A 5004-nucleotide genomic window follows, 5' to 3' on the forward strand; every position below is an offset into this window, starting at 1 on the left:
CAATCTTTTTTCTGGTGAAGTATCCTGCCTTGATGTTGGCTACGGTGGCTGTGGCGATTTCTGAAAATAAGACAACAGTAAAGTTTGTAGCATGAATTAACTCCCTTTTTTTGAAGGGTGTACATTTTATTAGAAACCTTAAATACTCTTCAGACATAATACAATGTCTTCAGGAAAGGCTCTCATGTGCTCTCTAGTGTAAACTGACATTTTTGGATTAGGGGCAAGGAGAGGGATAGCATGAAAAACGAGTGCTTAGTTTGCCAAAAAGATCCCCTCATGAATGCTCTTCAGCTAGCTTATCAGATTTTTCCATAGCTTCTTCAACGTGACCTACCATATAGAAGGGCTGTTCTGGGAGATGGTCATATTCACCTGCTAAAATCTGTTAGAATCCTTTGATGGTCTCCTTCATACTCTCCTTCATAGGTATCACCTTCCCCATGTGATCTATGAAAACCTCAGCAATCTGGAATGGCTGACACAAGAAAGGCTGTATTTTTCTGTGCATGGGATACAGTCAACTTGTCTTCCTCAGAAAGTTCATCCATACCCAGGGTGGCAATGATGTCCTAGAGGGATTTTTAGTCCTATAAGATCTTTGGTACCCCATAGGCAACATCATGATACTCATTTCCAACAATGTTGGGATCCAGGATTCCAGAGGTGGAATCCAAAGGATCCACAGCTGGATAGACACCCAACTCAACAATAGCATGGGACAATACAGTGGTAGCATCCAAATGGGCAGGGGGAAGGGTCAGTAAAATCATCAGCAGGTACAGAGGTAATAGATCCCTTCCTGGTGGTGGTGATTCTTTCCTCCATGGTACCCATATCAGTAGCCAGGGTAGGCTGACAGCCCACAGCAGGAGAAATTCTGCCCAATAAAACAGACACCTCAGACCCAGCCTGGGTGAAGTGAAAGATGTTACCTATAAATAGCAGTACATCTTGACCCTCTTGGTCTCTGAGTATTCAACAATAGTCAGTCCATCCAGAGTTACCTTGTAATGAGCACTAGGTGGTTTCTTCATTTGACCATACACAAGCGCTACCTTGGGGGTAGCATCTTTTAAGGTGATAACACCAGACTCAATCACTCATAGTTTGTCATTGCCTTCATATGTCCTCTCACAAATACCAGAGTATTTGTGACAAACACAGAGTAACTACCATGGGCTTTGACGACATTGTCAATTAACTCCATGATCAGTACTGTCTGGCACACTCCAGCACCAATAAAGAACCCCGTTTTTCCTCCTTTGGCATAGGGATCCAGCAAATCCACAACCCTGATAGCAGTAACCAGAATTTCTTGTTCAAAACTCATCTCCATGAACTCAGGAGTCTCAGCATGAATAGGTGCAAACTTGATGGGGCCTCCCTCATCAATGGTTTCTCCGATGACATTCATGATTCTGCCCAAGGTCTCAAAACCAACAGGAATTTTGACTGGTGCACCACAATACAGGACTTTCTGTCCTCTAACTAAGCCTTCTGTACCCTCCATGGCAATAGTCCTTACAGTGCTCTCACCCAAATGCTGAACCACCTCCAAAACCAACCCTGTCTCTCTGCCTTTCACTTCCAGTACATTTAGGATGGGTGGTAGTCTCTCATCAAACTGAAAACCTACCACTGCACTGATGACCATCAGCATATCCCCAGTGGCAGTTCCTGCCTTCAGGGAAGGAGATGTTTAGGCAGCGTAGTCTCTGGCAAGCTGGAGTGCTACCAGGGTGGCCTGCAGTAAGACCTAGGTTTGGCATAGTAGTGTGGAGGGGCCAAGTCCCCACAGGGCCCTGGAGGCCAAGGTAGAGGCAACACAACCTACAGAACCCAACATGGCAGATCGTGGAGTGGACTCTAGTTTTTCTCCTCACAAATAGTTTCTCTGTAGCAGGACATGCTGTTGATAGCATTTTACCCACAGTAGAACTTCTTACAAAATTGGAGTCAATTGTCTCAAACCCTGCCACTCCTTTATCAACTAATAAGATTTAGAAATCTTTTGTTATCATTTCAACAATATTCACAGTATCTTTACCAAGAATACTTTCCATCTCAAGAAACCATTTCCTTTGTTTATCCATAAGAAGTAACTTCTCATACATGAAAATTTTATCATGAGATTATAGCAATTCAGTCACAATCTTCAGGCTCCACTTCGAATTCTAGTTCTTTTGCTATTTCCACCACAGTGGAGTTATTTCCTCCATGGAAGTCTTGAGCCCCTCAGAGTCCTCCATGAGGATTAGAATCACCTTCCTCCAGACTCCTGTTAATGTTGATATTTGGCCTCTTTCCATGAATCACAAGTGCTTTTAATGGCATCTAGAATGGTAGATCCTTTCCAAAATATTTTCAATTTATTTTGCCCAGATCTATCAGCAGAATCACTATCTATTGAAGCCACAGCCTTACAAAATGTCTTTCTTAAATAATAAGACTTGAAAGTTACTCCTTGATCCATGAGCTACAGATTGAATGTTGTGTTAGGCATGAAAACAATACATACATGTCATTGTGCATATCCATCAGAGCTCTTGGGTAACCAGGTACATTGTCATTGAGTAGAAATATTTTGAAATAGATTATTTTTGTTTTTAGCAGTAGGTTCCAACAATGGGCTTAAAATATTCAGTAAATCATGTTGTAAAGGGATGTGTTGTCATCCAGGCTTTGTTTTTCCATTTCTAGAGCACAGGCATAGTAGCTTTAGCATAATTCTTAGGCCCTAGAGCTTTCAGAATGGTAAATGAGCATTGGCTTCAACTTAAAGTCACCAGCTGTATTAGCCCTTCATAAGAGTATCTTTGAAGCCAGGCACTGACTTCTGCTCTCCATCTCTGAAATTCCTAGATGGCATTTTTTTTTTCCCATATACGGCTCTCTTTTCTGACCAACCTCTGCTACTTTCAAACTTTTCTTCTGTAGCTTTTTCACCTCTCTCAGACTTCATAGAGTTGAAGAGTGTTAGGGCCTTGCTCTGGATTAGGCTTTGGCTTAAGGGGATGTTGTGGCTGATTCGATCCTTTATCCAGACCACTCAAATTTTCTCCATATCAGCAATAAGGTTGTTTTGCTTTCTTGTCATTCATTTGTTCACTGAAGTAACACTTCTGATTTCCTTCAATAACTTTTCCTTTGCTTTTCCAACTTGGCTGTTTGCTGTAAGACACCTACATTTTGGCTGATCTCAGCTTTTAACATGCCTTCCTTACTAAGATTAATTAATTCTAACTTTTAATTTAAAGTGAGAGATGTACAACTCCTTCCTTTTAGTTGAACACTTAGAGGCCATTTGGCCTAACTTTGATATTATTGTGTCTCAGGGAATAGAGAGGCCTAAGGTCAGGGAGAGAAATAGGAGAACAGCCAGTAAGTGGAGCAGTCAGACACACAGAAATTTTAGTGATTAAGTTTGCAGCATTATTTGGGTGTAGTTTATGGCACCTGAAAACAATTACAACAGAAACATCAGAGAGAGGAGATCTAACATGGCTGAGAAGTAGGGGGACTTGAAGTTCCCTCATCCCTCAAACACAGCAGTCTAGAGGCTGGAGGACTTTGAATTCCAGGAGTCCAGGTTGCAGAATGACAGAGACATCTCCAGAGGTCCATGGGGACAACCTGGCAGGCCATAGGTGTGTGATTGCAAACTGGGAGAGATAAAATGGTCAGCGTAGGTATGGAGGGAAGGGATCCCCTTTTGCGGAGAGACAAAGGGAAGAGAGAGAGGCTGAGGAAGTGTATGACTATATTTGGACAAGAGAAAAACATGAACCAGGGATCATTAAAAAAACAAAAACAAAAACAAAAACAAAAACAAAAACAAAAACAGAAAGATGCAATTACTAACCACGGGGCTTTCTCCAGACTGGGGTTGGCTGCCCTGTTCTCGCACCTGGGGAGGAGGGGCGCCAGCCCCATGCTTGGTAACTAGTTCAGAGGAGCAGTCCACAGTGGGAGAAAGCAATCCCCTCCCTTGAGTGCTGTGGAAAAAAGGCACATAGCTGTTCAAATGACAAAGGACCCACCCTGCGCCCACCAGCCAGAGGCCATTTACTGGTGGAGCACAGCAGCACTTCCCTGGAACCAGGGCGCACAGAGCAGGACCCTCTAAGACAGTGGGGTTTAAATCCCAGCCAAGCCCCAGGGAGGCGAGGGAGTCAGCAGAGTGGGACAAACTGACTCATTCCTGCCTGCATGGCACTGTAAGGAGAACCTTCAGTGGAGCAGAGTGGCACTTCCCTGGAATCAGGGCACATGGAGCAGGACCCTTTAGGATATCTGGGTTTGAATCCCAGACAAGCCCCGGGGAGTCGCAGGACACTGTGGAGTGGGAAAACAAACAGACAAACAAAAAACGGCCCACTTGCGCCCACGCAGCACTATGAGGACTGTCTGAAGAGAATGGTTTGGGACACCCTGTCTGGGGAGGAGAGACTTGGGATGTCACCATTTTTCTCCCCATCGCCAACAAGGTGGGGCCTCAGTGAAAGGACAGTGGGTTCACAGTGGAGACGGGACTTGCCTACATAAAACCATGCCCCTCCATGCCTGGTAACTGCCTATCTATGGAGAGTGACCCTGACCAACCAGACAGCCCCTCCTCCAGACCAGCACTGCCACCCATTCCAAGGCACCCAGTGGTTTTCATTTTCTGATGTAATTCTTCAACAATTCTTTATATATATATTCTTCCTTTTCTCCTTCTTGTTTTTTCCCTTCTCTAGTCTGGTTATTCTGGTTGTTGGCTTGTTTAAGCAGACATATTTAATCTATTCTCTTTATACCTGTTGTATATCTCCTTTATTTTCTTCTCTCTCTCTGGATTAAGCCATATAGATTCTCTGTCTGGTCAATTTTCTTTTCTTTCCTTTTTCTCCACCCTTGTCATTTCTCTCTTTGTATGAGATAAGTCCTGTTCCACCACCACCACCACTTCCCTCTCATTGTCTTTTTTTCTTGTTTTAATTTTTGTTTTCCAGAGCTGCT

The 5004-nt window shown here is 43.6% G+C and overlaps 1 pseudogene; it reads right to left on the bottom strand.

Annotated features, from left to right (window-relative positions):
- Positions 1–277: 277 nt before the first annotated feature.
- On the bottom strand, positions 278–1849 carry LOC132682763 (ATP synthase F(1) complex catalytic subunit beta, mitochondrial pseudogene; annotated as a pseudogene).
- Positions 1850–5004: the final 3155 nt, after the last annotated feature.

The sequence above is a fragment of the Panthera onca genome, chromosome C2 (assembly GCF_046562875.1).
Source record: "Panthera onca isolate mPanOnc1 chromosome C2, mPanOnc1 haplotype 2, whole genome shotgun sequence".
In the NCBI taxonomy this organism is placed as follows: domain Eukaryota; kingdom Metazoa; phylum Chordata; class Mammalia; order Carnivora; family Felidae; genus Panthera; species Panthera onca.